This window comes from Pseudophryne corroboree, chromosome 3 (assembly GCF_028390025.1).
Source record: "Pseudophryne corroboree isolate aPseCor3 chromosome 3, aPseCor3.hap2, whole genome shotgun sequence".
NCBI lineage: Eukaryota > Metazoa > Chordata > Amphibia > Anura > Myobatrachidae > Pseudophryne > Pseudophryne corroboree.
The window spans coordinates 252,897,763-252,915,422 of record NC_086446.1 but is presented as its reverse complement, the minus strand read 5'-3'; the positions used below and the strand labels follow the sequence as shown (position 1 = coordinate 252,915,422).

The window sequence follows — 17,660 nt, the reverse complement described above, 5'->3', positions numbered from 1 at the left end:
ACTGAGGAACATCATCGCTGAATGGCTTACCCCAATTGGACTCTCCTGGGGATTTGTGATATCGGACAACTCCACCAATATTGTGCGTGCATTACATCTGGGCAAATTCCAGCACATCCATGTTTTGCACATACAATTAATTTGGTGGTGCAGAATTTTTTTTTAAAAGGACAGGGGCATGCAGGAGATGCTTTCGGTGGCCCGAAAAATTGCGGCCCACTTTCAACATTCAGCCACTGTGTGCCGAAGACTGGAGCGCTAGCAAACACTCCTGAACCTGCCCTGCCATCACCTGAAGCAAGAGGTGGTAACGAGGTGGAATTCAACACTCTATATGCTTCAGAGGATGGAGGAGCAGCAAAAGGCCATTCAAGCCTATACATCCACCTATTACATAGGCAAAGGAGGGGGAAGGCACCTAACTCAAGCACAGTGGAGAATGATTTCCATGTTGTGAAAGGTTCTCCAACCCTTCGAACTTGCCACACGTGAAGTCAGTTCAGACACTGCCAACTTGAGTCAGGTCATTCCCCTCATCAGGCTTTTGCAGAAGCAGCTAGAAAAATTGAAAGGGAAGCTAAGATGGAGCGATTCCACTAAGTATGTGGGACTTGTGGATGGAGCCCTTCATTCACTTTGCCAGGATTCAAGGGTGGTCAATCTGTTGAAATCAGAGCACTACATTTTGGCCACCGTGCTCGATCCTAGGTTTAAAGCCTACGTTGTATCTCTCTTTCCGGCAGACACAAGAGACCTGCTGGTGAGAAAATTGTCAACTCAAGTGGAACGTGACACTTCAACAGCTCCTCCTTCATTTTCTCCCACAACTGGGCAGCGAGGAAAATAATAACATTTCCTAGTCCACTCGCTGGCAGTGATGCAGGGCAGTCAGGAGCAAGAGTTGACATCTGGTCCAGACTGAAGGAACTGCCAATGATTACTAACATGTCTACTGTCACTGCATATGATGCTGTCACCATTGAAAGAATGGTGGAGGATTATATGGGTGACAGCATCCAAGTAGGCAGGTCAGACAGTCCATATGTATACTGGCAGGAAAAAGCCCCTATATATTTGCCATGTGGTTTTGGCATGCACTGTCCTTACTTTAAATATGGGGGGAGGGCGATAATTCTATTTCTGGCACACAGCACCAAACTGTCTAGTTATAGCACTGACTAGATACAAGCACAATTGTGTAGCTACAAACACATAGGCTTCATTATAGTTGTCACATGAGACTTCTACTCGCTACTCGCTGCTCTCTTGCCCTTGCTATGCATTGTAACAGTTGGACAATATCAGCTGCAAGATAAACAAGACTGCTATCTTCCAGATTCTTACTGTTGACAACATTTGTCATAAAGAGGTGAAAACGGACTTCTGCTTCCATCTCCGGCATGTGAGCAGCACCGTGGGACAGCTCCTGCCACATGCCGCTGACCACAGCAGTTTCATGGCTCATAGAGCCTCCACGCACCGCTACACCTGCTGCTGGTCCCCGGTGTAGTGGGGACCTGCATGGAGAAATATTTTTGCACCTCAATGCCCCACAATCTGAGCTCAAAAAATGGGAAGGGGGACTCCAAGATGGCATCCGGCAAGGAGACACATGGGACAGCCGCCTCTGCCTCCCCCAGGAATAGGGACACTGCATGTGCCTCTTCAGCAGGCACAGAACACCCTGTATATTAATCCTACCCACACTGTGCTCCATGTATGGTCAGAATCATACCTTGCAGCTCCTGACACCCCAGTCACATATGGTGTTATGGTGGCAGCTGTGAGGGCAGCCATAGCCCCCCTTGTAGCTGCAAAGACCGCTGATATAACAAGGCAAATTGACTCCCTTACCAAAAGGATTCAGAAGTCTGAATGTCAAGTGGGTGCTTTATTTGGGGATGTTTCTAAGTTACAAGTGTCCCATGCTAAACAAGCTAAGTCACAGCAGATGTTGCTGAAATTAGACGACCTTGACAACAGATTACGCAGGAACAATCTGAGCATTGAGGGGCTGCCAGAATCTATTAAAGGCACAGAATTGGTGGATTTTATAAAACTTACTCTGCCATCTCTACTTAATGTCTCTGATGCATACAAAGATATGGTGATTGAACGCGCACATAGAATTGGCCCAGAACGAAAACACGACTTACGCCCTGGGGTGGTAATTTTTAAGACTTTTTACATAAAGATCTGCTCTGGTCGGCATCACATCACCAACGGGGCCTTACCTGGCAAAGTCAAAAGCTTATACTTTTTAAAGATTACTCAGCCGAGCTGACTAGGGCAAGAAAAGAATTCTCACCTCTGCATTCTCAACTGGTGACGAAAGATCGCAAATTCGTCCCCTTATATCCTGCATGTTTACGTTTGTTTGATGGCGACAAACAAATTGATTTTAATACAGTCCAGGATGCAGATGCTTATATTAATCAAGTGGATGAGGATGATCCAGACACTGCTATGTCCTCTGATATGACGAATGACTGATCTTACACAGCGCATTCATATTACTGGTTGCATAGCGTTATGGTATTATCTGAAAATCCTATATACAGATTTTTGTAAATGAAGGTTCAGTTTGACATTCTAACAACTATTATTCCATGAACATGGATAGTATACTACTGCTTCTCTATCTCCGTCTGGATATTGAAACATTGCTGATTTTGGACTTCACGCATCTCTTTAACCCCCCAACCCCCCCCCCCCCCTCTTTTGGACTGTTATAGCTTTTTATCTTGAAATAAGAACCATGTACTTACTGTACTCATGTTCGTTGTTTTGAGGTATTGCATATCTTAATACTAGAGCCCAGATGAAGCTCTAATACAGAGCGAAATGCGCATAGGGGAATAGCCGTGCGCTGTCAATCTAAATGAAAGATTTACTATTAATGTGTGGGAATTACTAATCCACTGTGATACCTGGCAACTTATCTTATTGTGATGATGTATTAAATGTAAATACGGGTGTCCGGCCATAGGCAATACGGCATTGTGAGATCTCTGGAGCACACATCACAGACAGCACTTGCTGTCCTGTGGGACTTATATGACACTCGATAGCACAGACAAAGAGTTGTGCAAGTGCCATGTAATAGCACAGCGTAGTACATGCTAGTGCTGTCTATACGCTTATTCATGTATATACCTACTTATGATAGCAACTTCTCAGTATAATAGCCTCCTTATTATCAGGTAGCCGACGGAGGCATGAGCTGTATGGAGCACTGTATTAGTAATAGTGCATCACGTTTATAGCGTATTACTCTAAAACCTGTATCATTCGAGAAATTAGAAAGATACATTTAAACAATACATTAATTGAGATCGCACACACTGCCTTATTGGCGATTAAGGAATGCACAATTAATTTAGTGAAGAGATGTGCCTCTAAAAACACTATAATTGGCCCTCTCCCAACAGTTCACACATTATTAATGTGCATAAACTCTATCAGACAAAAGGGGACCTATTACATTTGAACAACATCACACGTATCTGTATATCCATGAAAGGCCTTACAGAATAGAGAATATTACTGTACTTTTGTGTACACAATAAAGGGTTATCATAGAACTATTTATTGCAGTATAACTGAGAATCGTTTGGCTACTTATTATATATTCATAGATTTGTATTATATGAGCACAAAGTGCCACAAATATTTTCTCTGGGGAATTTACATTGAAAAACTGCATGTCTCCAATGGTATAGCGATATATGTACAACATAAGGAATACCCTGTTTATTTAAGCAACATTTGTATCTATACTATTCTACTCAACACGATTGCAACATTTAATAGAACAACAGTACAGATACGGTACTAAGGTTGGGGAATTATTTTCCTTATAAAGTAACACATTACACAATAATGCTCAAGTTCAAATAGAGCAGAAATTACACAATACCATTTGAGCAGGTTGCACAGGTCAGTCAGAGAACAGAACATTGATATGGTCATAATTTATTATGAATATACAATATATATCATAAATATCTTGTTCTAAGTGATAGAGAAGTGGAATATAACCCACAGCCTAATCTTTATATTCAAGAAATAACAGACGGCACACAGCTTTGTTTTTAATATCTTTTTATTATTTTTCACTAGGACAAAATAAAACTCTCCTTTTTTTTGTCCACTTTTCCTATATCACGTCTAATTATCTTTTCACTGTTTTTATATTTCGCCTTTTGTGACCTCATGTATAGGTCACAATAATACTTCATCTGGGATACCAATAAAGCATACCTATTCCATAAGGGTATTGGAAATGTACTATTAAATTGAATGTTAAAAAATTCAACAATACAGATATAATATTAACAATAACATTTGTATGAATGGGAGTGAGTGCACCAAGAGAAACTGATCCCTGTTTCTTATCCTTTTTTGCATATCTTAATAATGTAGACGTTTAGGTGTTGGACCTGGTTTACATTGCTGCTTACATATGGATCGGCGGTGGATGGTTGTGGGCCTCGAGTAGCTGAGTATTGTTGGCTTTTGTGTTGACAATCCGGGGAAGTCTGTTTTAACCTGTTACAGGGGTTGCATTTGGATCCTTGTGTTTTTTGCCTCCCATCCTCTTGGGAGGTGTGATGATACTAGTGATGTGCACCGGACATTTTTCGGGTTTTGTGTTTTGGTTTTGCATTCGGTTCCGCGGCCGTGTTTTGGATTCGGACGCATTTTGGCAAAACCTCCCTGAAATTTTTTTGTCGGATTCGGGTGTGTTTTGGATTCGGGTGTTTTTTTTTACAAAAACCCCTCAAAAACAGCTTAAATCATAGAATTTGGGGGTCATTTTGATCCCATAGTATTATTAACCTCAATAACCATAATTTCCACTAATTTCCAGTCAATTCTGAACACATCACACCTCACAATATTATTTTTAGTCCTAAAATTTGCACCGAGGTCGCTGGATGACTAAGCTAAGCAACCCAAGTGGCCGACACAAACACCTGGCCCATCTAGGAGTGGCACTGCAGTGTCAGACAGGATGGCATTTCAAAAAAATAGTCCCCAAACAGCACATGATGCAAAGAAAAAAAGAGGCGCAATGAGGTAGCTGTGTGACTAAGCTAAGCGACCCAAGTGGCCGACACAAACACCTGGCCCATCTAGGAGTGGCACTGCAGTGTCAGACAGGATGGCATTTCAAAAAAATAGTCCCCAAACAGCACATGATGCAAAGAAAAAAAGAGGCGCAATGAGGTAGCTGTGTGACTAAGCTAAGCGACCCAAGTGGCCGACACAAACAACTGGCCCATCTAGGAGTGGCACTGCAGTGTCAGACAGGATGGCACTTCAAAAAAAATAGTCCCCAAACAGCACATGAAGCAAAGAAAAAAAGAGGCGCAATGAGGTAGCTGTGTGACTAAGCTAAGTGACCCAAGTGGCCGACACAAACACCTGGCCCATCTAGGAGTGGCACTGCAGTTTTCTAGCGAGAGGATGAGTGCTTCCATCCTCATGTGACACACTAAGCGTATATACCACTGTCCACACACTCGTGGGTGTATGGACAAGTGTATACACCCTCAGGCGCTGGTACCTACCAAGGATGGAGATTAAATAATGGTGTGATCTTCTGCTCCTAATTATAAGGATAATTGCATTCCTTATATCAGACAAAAACAACACTAATTGCAGGGATATAACCCCCTATAGATAAAAAGGAGCGCTGACCACATCAATTAAAGGAGACAACTAAAAATATTCACATTAAAAATGTAAATTCATTTATTAACATACAATGCTGCAGCATAAAAACTAAAACAATCCATAATATGTGTTTATGAAATATACATATAAGACTGATATAGCTATCTAGAATTCACTAAAATTCAGAGGCTTGGACCCTGATATCTAGAAATGTCCACTGATTTTATAATGAACTAACTAGGAATAGTTATTCCAGACACTTAATGTGTTCATGTGTCCTCAATTCGTCAGTGTTCCAAATGAACATGTGTGCACACATTTGTTGAATAGGTAATTACCATGCGTTGTTAGCCTTAACGTCACCTCCAAACTTTGATTTGTTGAAACAATCCCACTTTTAAACCCCCTCTGCTGGTGCTCATCGTTTGCTGCAGAATATCTGGAGTAGATATTAATGGGGACTGTCCACAGTGCTCCGGTTCCCTCTGCTGTGGTTGCTCACCGTTATTGCAGGTACACTGGTTAATACGCTGACCACAAGCTGGTAATCGCGTCAATAGGCAAGAGATGAATGTCACTGGTATAGTCAGTTCGAAAACACGTTTCTCCGCCTTCCCAACACACTCAGCGGCTTCCTCAGTTCGAGTGAATATATTCAATGGACTCCATTTATATAACCACCATAATTTGTATTTCCTGCGACAATCCGCGCATGCGCACTCCATCGTGCGTTCCAAGCCTCACTTTCATCATGCATCTTAAATAGACTCTGGTGGCCATTTTGTCCCATCATATCAAGCCTCACTTTCATGTAGGACTAGTTGTTACTGTCAAGGAATCCAAGCCTCGCTTTGAGTCCCGGAAGCTATATCAAGCCTCTCTTATTTATCCCTGATTAAGTGTTAATAATAACGGATCCAAGCCTCGTTTCAATCCCAATGATTTCCCTAGTTACTTGCTTCATTATTCCAAACCTACTTTCAACACGCAGTCTTAAAAATATATATATTTTATATATATCTATATATCAGTCTATTCTTCCATACATCCTAATACTTAATCATAAACCAACATATGTATACATAAGGAATTCATATTCCCACCCTTAAAAAGCTAATGACTTTAAAATATACCATATGCATCCAGACTTAGGAGGGGAAGAGGTAGATGTAGTGTCCCATATCTCCATATTATAACTTATCTCCATAACTACACTCCCATCATATCCCCAAACATAAAAAAACAAAACTCCATAGTCTCCATCTCTCGACAACATAAGGAACTATACTTTATCCCTAATGTATATATAGATACTCCAAGGTGATCTTTCCTTCTTTAAATTTTGATTCATTCTACTGTGTCATTGAGTCCCTGGGGGATCAAAGTTTTCAGATTAAATATCCAAAAGGCCTCTTTCTTACATAGCCTTCTAAACCTATCCCCCCCTATTTGTTATCGCCACTTGTTCAATGGCCATGATTGTTATATTTTCACTTTTACCCTCTCCCCTTTCCAAAATATGATGATACAGATAATTATTGCCTGCTCTTTTATCTATCTGTCGCTTATGTTCCATGAATCTAACGTGGAGCGCCCGGGTGGTACGTCCCACGTATTGTGCTTCACATCCACACTGCAGAACATAAATAACATATGTGGATTTACAATTTAGAAAACTTTTTATATAAATTTTTCTCCTGATACAAAAGAGGAGAATTGTGTTATCTTCTTTTTTGTATGTTTACATGTTACACAGTTAGTTCTTCCACATTTATGGAACCCTATTGGTGGTTTGGGTAACCATGTATTCATTTGTCCCCCTTGAGCCTCAGAGAATCCAGATTTATCACATGATCTACTAAAGAAACTAGGTGCTAATGCAGACTTCAAGCTATTAGATTTTCGAAATATTACCTGTTCACTAATTTTTATATTAGAATTCAGCATTTCATCTAACTTTAAGATCGAGGAATTCTTTTTAATAATCTTCTTGATCTCGTATGCACTAGTATTATATTTTGTTACAAACATAGTTGTTCTGTCCGTCATCTTTTCATTTTTCTTCCTAGAGTTGGTTCTAGTGGTATCTAGTAGGGAGTCCCTCTCCAAATTATCCACTTCTCTTAAGGCCTGATCCAATACAGATTTCAGATAACCCTGAGTAATGAATGCCCCATACAAAGATTCCATCTGTTCTCTCGCCCCTTCGTTAGTAGAACAGTTCCTTTTAACCCGAAGGAACTGGCCCTTGGGTATATTATCTGTCCACCGTTGTAAGTGGCTACTCTTATAATGTAAATATCGATTCTGATCCACTTCCTTAACAAAAGTACTAGTTACTATACTCCCATTTTCTATCTTGAGCGCTATATCCAGAAAAGTTACCTGTGTGTGGTGGCAGTACCCCGTATATTTTAAACCAAATTGATTACAGTTTAAACTAGCAACAAATGACTCTGCTGATTGAGTGCTCCCCTCCCAAATGAAAAACAAATCATCTATGAAACGGCCATAGAGGACAAGGCTCGCCCCGAGATCGCTGCCCCAGACATGCTGTTCCTCGAACCGCCCCATGAAAAGGTTGGCGAAACTCGGAGCGAACCTGGTCCCCATGGCCGTCGCCCTATTCTGCAAATAATACCGTTTATCGAAAATAAAATAATTATGTTGAAGGATAAATCTAATACCTTCCAAAGTTAACCATCTAAGTTCCTCCCCTATATTGGAATCTCTTAACAAATAAAATTCCACTGCTTCAATCCCCAATTGGTGGTCGATGTTAGAATAAAGTGATTCTACATTACATGTAATAAAACAATAATTTGACTGCCATTTAATAGTTTTAATCAAATTTAAAAAATGTGTGGTGTCCTTAATATGTGATTTTAATTCTTTAGCATAACCCTGTAAAAAACTGTCTATGAAAAACGACAAGTTACTCGTCAGTGACTCCATCCCCGCAATAATGGGTGTCCCCGGTGGATTTATTAGTGTCTTGTGCACCTTAGGTAGACAGTAATATGTGGGAAACACTGTATTATCACAAAACAAAAAACCTTGTGTTTCTCTGGATATAGCGCCCAAGCTCAATGCTTTATTTAACAGAATTTTAAGTTCTTTCTGAAACTGGGCGGTGGGATTGTGGGTCATTCTAGAATACAGGAGGGTATCACCTAGTTGTCTATTTGCCTCTGCCAAATACATCACTGTATCCATTACCACAATCCCACCGCCCTTGTCAGCCTGTTTAATGGTCAAGGAGGCATCCCCTTTTAGCATTTTCAGGGCTGTTCATTCCTGTGTACTTAAATTATCCTTTAATGATTATTTATCAGTTTTATGACACATCACCCTAAAATGCTCTAATGTTGATTTATAGAAGCTCTCAATATAGGGCCCCCTATAAGCCAAAGGGTAGAACTCCGACTTGTTTTTAAACTTAGTAGTTTCATTTACATCACGTGTTACATTAAATATTTTAATGCAGTCATCCTCATTCGGATTTTTCGTTGATTCACCTGCCAAAGATTCCAATATGTCTAACATTACTTGATCATCCTGATCCAATATAATGGGGATACCTTCATTACCTTTCTTTTTCATATTTTTTTATCGCGAAATATCACTTTCTACTCGGTCCTGGTATATCTATTGAGGTCAATGAACAATTCGAATAAGTTGGGTTTTTGAGCGGGGGCAAAATTTAAACCTTTCTCCAACAATCTCAATTGGTCCGTATTTAGCTCATTAGAGGATAAATTGAACACCCCTTTTCCCCTCACTTCAGTTTCATACTTTTCCCTTGACCTAAACTTTCTCCCTCTCTTTCCTCTGGCTCTTGTTCTCTTTGTCTTTTTCCCGACCACCCTGTTCCTTCGTATTTTCTGTGGGGGACGATTTTGAAATCTGTGACTGTCCTCCAAAAAATTATTCGTACCACCATGGATATTGGATAATGGTCTATTTCTACCTCCCACATCTACCCACTCATCTCTCCCTGAATCTCTTCTACTCCATTTGGGATATGAGGCTGGAGACCTCGTACTATTTTGTTGTTATAGTATATCATACCTATTCCTTGTGGCAATCGGTTCACAATTCTCCTCGTCCTGATTTCTATATCTCCCCAGTCCTCAAGATTCTACCAGGGTTCTTGGTCCCTTGAAATAACGTGACCTATAATGAAAGTTCTGGATATCCCTTCTCATCATTCCCACCTCCTTCTGAGAGGATTTATAATTGTCAAAATTTTCCCTCCTTCTATTGTATGTATGTACCTCTCCTTTTTGATAATCCAATTTATCCCGATTTAATTTACTGTTTTTCCTGAAGACTAAGGATTTTTCAAAATCCTCCACCTTACGATTGACTTTAAGATCTTTCTCACTGAATCCCTTATCCCCAGAAAATGATTTCAGTAAATCTTGAGTTTTATCGATTTCTTTTTGTATCACATTCACTTTACCCTCCCTGAATCTGACAAGCAGTTTCATGAGGTTTATGGAGCAGTTATCTAATATCATGTTCCATTCCTCTGAAAACTGTTTGTCCTCTTTAAAGGTGGAGGTTTTAAGAATCCTGAGTCCTCTAGGAATTAAACCTTGGTCCAGGTATTTCTGTAATGATACCTGGTCCCACCAATGCCTTGTTTCCTCTACACATACATTTTCCAGTTTATTGAATAAACCATGCATATCCTCTGAGTTTTCATCCCTCTCCATGGTTTGCATTTCATCTGACCCTTTTAAATACACATTACGTCTTTCCAATCGTTCAGCTACACATTTAAGAGCTGCCATGATCAAAAATACCTTATGTTACCTGCTGCCCGAGATGCAATTAATTAAAGCAATTCACTAAATCCCACACTAAGCGTATATACCACTGTCCACACACTCGTGGGTGTATGGACAAGTGTATACACCCTCAGGCGCTGGTTCCTACCAAGGATGGAGATTAAATAATGGTGTGATCTGCTGCTCCTAATTATAAGGATAATTGCATTCCTTATATCAGACAAAAACAACACTAACTGCAGGGATATAACCCCCTGTAGATAAAAAGGAGCGCTGACCACATCAATTAAAGGAGACAACTAAAAATATTCACATTAAAAATGTAAATTCATTTATTAACATACAATGCTGCAGCATAAAAACTAAAACAATCCATAATGTGTTTATGAAATATACATACAAGACTGATATAGCTATCTAGAATTCACTAAAATTCAGAGGCTTGGACCCTGATATCTAGAAATGTCCACTGATTTTATAATGAACTAACTAGAAATAGTTATTCCAGATACTTAATGTGTTCATGTGTCCTCAATTCGTCAGTGTTCCAAATGAACATGTGTGCACACATTTGTTGAATAGGTAATTACCATGCGTTGTTAACCTTAACGTCGCCTCCAAACTTTGATTTGTTGAAACAATCCCACTTTTAAACCCCCTCTGCTGGTGCTCATCCGTTTGCTGCAGAATATCTGGAGTAGATATTAATGGGGACTGTCCACAGTGCTCCGGTTCCCTCTGCTGGTTGCTCACCGTTATTGCAGGTACACTGGTTAATACGTTGACCACAAGCTGGTAATCGCGTCAATAGGCAGGAGATGAACGTCACTGGTATATTCACTTCAAAAACGCGTTTCTCCGCCTTCCCAACACACTCAGCGGCTTCCTCAGTTCGAGTGACTGTATTCAATGGAATCCGTTTATATAACCACCATAATTTGTATTTCCCGCGACAATCCGCGCATGCGCACTCCATCGTGCGTTCCAAGCCTCACTTTCATCATGCATCTTAAATAGACTCCGGTGGCCATTTTGTCCCATCATATCAAGCCTCACTTTCATGTAGGACTAGTTGTTACTGTCAAGGAATCCAAGCCTCGCTTTGAGTCCCGGAAGCTATATCAAGCCTCAACAACACCCATGTCCTCATTCTGGTGTACTTTAACAGTGGCACCTTCAATTTGAATATCAGAAACTGGACTGTGGGTGCTCCTTCCAGCACTTGCAGAGGGCATGCAAATGGTGGAAGGAGCCGACACACTTGGACTCTCCTTGGGGATTTGTGATACCATCTTAGAATGCACAGTTCTTTGCTGTGCTTTTGCCAGCTTAACTCTTTTTATTTTTCTAGCGTGCGGATGAGGGCATCCATCGTTATGTAAATCTGAACCACTAGTCATGAACATAAGCCAGGGCCTTAGCTGTTCCTTGCCACTCTCTGTCATAAATGGCACATTGGCAAGTTTATGTTTCTCCTCAGACCATTTAAATTTATTTTTGGGTAATTTTACTGAACTTTGGATTTTACATGCCCTCTACTATCACATTGGGCATTGGCCTTGGCAGACGACGTTGATGGCATTTCATTGTCTATGTCATGACTAGTGGCAGCAGCTTCAGCACTAGGAGGAAGCGGTTCTTAATCTTTCCCTGTTTTATCCTCCAAATTTTTGTTCTTCATTATTTTTCTGGCGTTATATAACAATATGCAGCAAAGGAGAGCATACCCCTACACCACACAGGGCAAACCCTGTAAAAATTATTTGGATTCAATATTAATAACCCCTTTATTTGGAGTAAATAATATACAGCACTGGACTTATACGGCAGCACCCCTGGACTTATACGGCAGTACCGCTAGACTTAAATGGCAGTACTGCTGGACTTATACACTTAAACTTAAGGGTTTACTTGCCTGATGAAAAAGCTGCCATGTCTTGAAACGTTGTAAGATACCTGCATTTTGTTTTACACAAGTCCTTGGAGTGCCGCCTGTTCCTTTGCCGCAAAACACCTGAGCCACAGGTGGGGAAGGATACCTTGTCTATATATATATATATATATATATATATATATATATATGTTCATGTCCCTTCCAAGGCAAAGAGCCACTGTCTGATGGATAGATCTGCCGGCAGGTCCAAAGAAGCAAGCTCATGAGCGGTGACCTGGCACTAGGTCTGGTTAATGGGGAGGTTCAAACCAAGATAAAACTCCTGACGAGGTAATCAATTTGCATATCTGGAAACCCCCCTTACAAATCCTGCATTTGCCCTTGATACCCACTGATGAAGTCCTGGCGCAGACACTGATGCAGTGACGTCACAGGTCCGGAACTGAGGTTTGCAATGCAGAAGGTGCCTGCTTATGCGATAGAACGGAATGGTTAATTTATGTCTGAGCATTCTTTGTGATATATCTTTATATCACAATACCCTATTATTATAGTTTGTGCTTTTAAAGACATACTTCACTATTGTCCGCCCCCTGCTTTCTTTCCTCATACTAACAGATATGCCTTTTGGGAAAAGCCTGGCAACGGGAGCTGCACTTTGAAAAGAATGCCTTCTGGATTTGTACTGCGCACAATAGGACTTTACTAACTGTGATATATATACATATAAAAACATAAAGGTTGCGTCAGTACATTGACATTTTATTGGAAAAATATACTTCCAGGTACTGCTTATGAACTAAGAAGTCCGCTGCAGGGCCAGCCCCGGCCAGCCACACACATGCCACGGTGGGGGGATGCATGGGGTGTGGGGTGCACGGCTGCACAGTTTTACTTTAGCAGCCTGGCAGCCCCGCAATATGATAGTGCACACTGGCGGGGCTGACGGGAGGGCTGCAGCTGCACACTACTTCACCAGACCGGCAGCCCCGACAATGCGATGCACTGTGAGGTGTCATGGCGGTGTTTAGGGTGCCGCGACTCCAGCTGTGACTTTCAGCAGCCAGGCATCCTGATAATAAGATGCATGCCGGGGGATGGGGGTTGGCGGAAGTGTCGAGGCTGTAGTGACCCTTTCTGTAGCCGGTCACCCCGGAAGAGGGGGGCATGGCGGTGTTTAGGGTGCTGTGACTGCAGCTGTGACTTTCAGCAGTCAGGTATCCTGACAGTAAGATGCATGCCGAGGGAGGGAGTTTAGGCAGAAGTGGCGAGGCTGCAGTGACCCTTTCTGTAGCCGGTCACCCCGGCAGCCAGAGTAAAAAATTATCACTTTAAAAAAAACGGTCTTCTCAAAAAGACCAGTTTTTCGGAAGTTATTATTTTCTCATGGGGCAAATGTGAGAGAGTACAAAGAGAATTGAAAACTAACAATTCTCATTGCACAATTTTTTCATGATGAATATGCCCCATAGAAAAAAACTGAGATATTTATGATCTCTATGTGACATCAGGGAGAAGAGTAATAAAGGAAAAAAACAGGCACTTGACACTCGTCACACTGAATGTTGGCGTCCTGATCATGCTTCTGCTGAACTCCGCCAATGTTAATCAACAATACCCAACTAAAAATGACTGCTCTGCAGAGGAACCTTATTGAGACAGAGATTCTAATAGGATTTGGTGCCGGTGAGACTGTGTTTATACCTCTTTTATCCCTTATCCCCATCAATTTCCCTTTTCAATTTAAGTGCTTGCATTTTCCTGCAAGCATCTGCTGCGCTATGACGATCAACAAGTTGTAGAGGCAAACGCTCAGGGCTGCAAGCGTAGATCTTTGGACCAGCTGTATCTCCCGTGGGCAGTTTTCTGTGAGTTGATCACGAGTTAGTAGACCCAAGCATCTTTTTGTGTTACTCCCAGAAGGAAATCTGCAAATATTGTTTACAAATACATTTTGTGTACAACATAAAAAAACACATCACAATATCAGATTGCACGACATCCACATGAGTGAAGCCATGGGCAAAAGCTAATTTATATGTACGAAGTCCCAGGAGAGTAAAAGCCTTGGAAAACACCCCAGGAAGGACTGCAGCATATATTAAACAAGCAAATGTTATTCCATTTTGACGTTTTGGGGTCAACTGTACCCCATCATCAGGAAGAACAAGAGCAAATAAACCAGGCTTACTTTATAATCCTGCATACCCCCATCACCACACCAATCGACAGCACCAGAGACCAGGTTCCCATTTATGGAAGAGAGAGCTGAGTCCATATATTGGCATAAGCATGACTGAAACTATTTATGTCCTTAAGGGGGACATTTACTAAGCAGTGAAAAGAGCGGAGAAGTGAGCCAGTAGAGAAGTTGCTCCATCAACCAATCAGCAGCTCTGTATAATTTTATAGTATGCAAATTATAGATGTTACTTAAGAGCTGATTGGTTGCCATGGGCAACTTCTCCACTGGGCCACTTCTCCGCTCTTATCACTGCTTAGTAAATGTCCCCCTTAGTCTCCTATTTGCCTATATGACTGTTAATATTAACATATTTCTTGTTATCATTCTCTATTTATATACATCATTGTTATGAATGCTGCTGATTTTTTACTTTTACTGTGATGCTTGTCTATCACAAACTCTTCCTGTTACAGTGTCCTGACTCCGGAGGGTGCCTCACGTTTGACATAGCAACCAACGGGAGATCATGGGAGTGACATCACTGGTGAGTGCATCCAGTTATACCATACAGAGAGCTTCTAAGCGATATGATACAAAGAGTACCCCAGTCGTCATCATACAATACAAGGATCACCCCCATGCTTGATTTTAATATACAAACCAACCCAGTGACCACCATAAATACAGACAGCATCCTCTTGACTGCCACACAATGCACAGAGCATCTTAGTGGCTCTTTACAATACAGAGAATATTTAAGTGAGTGCATAAAATATAGAGAGCATCCCCATGACTGCAATACAACACAGAAAGCATCACAGTGATCACCACACAGAGCATGCTATTGGTCACTATACCATACAGAAAGTATCTCAATGACTGCCATACAATACAGAGATTATTCCAAGGAACACCATCCAATAGAGAGAGCATTTCAGTTATCATACAATTCAATGAGCATCCCAGTGACTGCCATACATTATAGAAAGCAGTCCAGTGACTGCCATACAATGTGTAAAGCAACATAGCGACCACTATGTAATACAGAGAGCATCCTAATGACCTCTATAGAATACAAAGAGCATCCCAGTTTCCAGCATACAATAAAAATAGCATCCTAGTGATGTCTGACTTCAGGAGAAGGGAAGCAAGGAGGATGGATGAAGTAACACTTAGAATGCTGAAGACTGGAACTGGAATGAGCAAAACCTGAAAACTCGAACTGCTGAAGACTGAAGCTGGATTAGATTAAATTTAAAAACACGAACTGCTGTAGACTAGATAATGATTAACTGTGGCTTGAAGACACGACTGCAAGAATAATGGATAATGATTAATTGGATACTGTGGCTTGGAAACAAGAACTACAATACTGATGTCGGACAGAACCTCACAGCTCTATGAGCTGCGAGTTAAAGTCTGCATAAAAACTGCAAAATCACGGGTTCATGCGCAGGAAAAACCCATTGATTCAGCAGTTTACATGAAATCAATGGGTTTCTTCTCTTGATACCCTGACTTTTAGGAGCGGGGAAAAAGGCTATTTAATTGAGTAGACTTTCCCTGTGCCACATAACAAGTCTTTCTAAGACTTCTAATGCCATTATCGGAGGATTTAATGAAAAATTTAAGTATTGGGCACAGAAGATATAAGTTCAAACATCAGAGTGGAACAGAGATTAGGCAGACCACTCACCTTTGCTGCTACAGGATTCTTGCGATATTCAAATGTCCATCTGGATGAAACACTCTTAGCTTTGTGAGTAAAGGATTACATTATCTCACCAGACTAAGGGGTCTATTTACTAAGCCTTGTGTGGAAATAAAGTTGACGGAGATAAAGTACCAGCCAATGAGCTCGTAACACTTATTTTTCAAACCCAGCCTGTGACATGGCAGTTAGGAGCTGATTAGCTGGTACTTTATCTCCATCCACTTTATGTCCACACAAGGCTTAGAAAATAGACCCCTAAATGCTCTGCAAGCAGCTCTGACAATAGACAGGAACAGGTTGCCCAATTTACCACTGACTGGTTGGGAGTCCCCTTTAAGACTGGAGCTGGTATTCTATGTGTGACGTTGCAACTGTTGCAAATGTGACACCAGTCCCATAGACTTACACCCATATTTTCAACCATTTATTGTGCTTGTGATATCTACTATTAGGTAGGGGTGTGCACCAGGCCCTTTTTCATGTTTTGTGCTTTGGTTTTGGATCTGGATCTCCTTCTTGTTTTGGATCTGGATTGTTTTTACCAAAACCACCCTTGCGGGTTTTGGTATTGGTTTTGGATCTAGATTTCTTTTTAAAAAATCATCAAAACAGCTAAAATAACAGAATTTGGGTGTGTTTTTGTTCCTACAGTATTATTAACCTCAATAACATTAATTTCCACTAATTTACTGACTATTCTGAACACCTCACAGCTCACAATATTGTTTTTATCCAGTTTAGGCCAAAAGGTTGCACCGAGGAAGCTGGTCGGAGCAGCAACAACTGGGAGGACAAAATATTTTAAAAAAGAATGTATTTAAAAAATGGCGCATTAGGCAAGGCTCAAGATTTCAGACAAAAAGACAATATTTTATTTATTTTAATTTCAATTTATTTTAATTTAATTTATATTAACTTAATTTAAATGTATCTAATTTATAATTATTATTATTAATAATATTCATTTGAATTAATTACAATGTGGTGATGGAAAGACTTATGTAAACAGGACAATAAGTTATAATAAAAATATGATCTACAGACACCACACCCTGAAATGGACGGAGCACGCTTGGATGTATTCTAGGAAGATACAGCACAAAATATAAAAAAATTTAATAAATGTTTTTTATTTTGGGTGGACTGACAGAACACCCCTAGATGGATGGAGCAGCTGCAGTCCCTGGATGTATACTGGGATGACACAGCAAAAAATATTAATTTAAATCAAAATATATATATTATTTTTTATATCACACACTGCAGTTACAGTGTCGCATCAATGAGTCAAAAATATGAAGAAGTATTTTTCCTATAACACACCAGCGGTTACAGTGTCGCACAAATGAGTCGGAAATATATATAATAATTACACACTGGTTGACTACA

At 40.6% G+C, this 17,660-nt stretch overlaps 1 long non-coding RNA gene across 1 annotated transcript in view; it reads left to right on the top strand.

Moving 5' to 3' along the window:
• LOC135057666 (uncharacterized) overlaps positions 1-17,131 on the top strand; it is a 63,413-nt gene extending 46,282 nt beyond the window's left edge. Inside the window, exons 2-3 of the long non-coding RNA XR_010244284.1 lie at positions 15,031-15,101; positions 17,008-17,131. This is a non-coding gene — a long non-coding RNA (uncharacterized LOC135057666). The remainder of the gene's footprint in view (positions 1-15,030; positions 15,102-17,007) is intronic.
• The last annotated feature ends 529 nt before the right edge of the window (positions 17,132-17,660 follow it).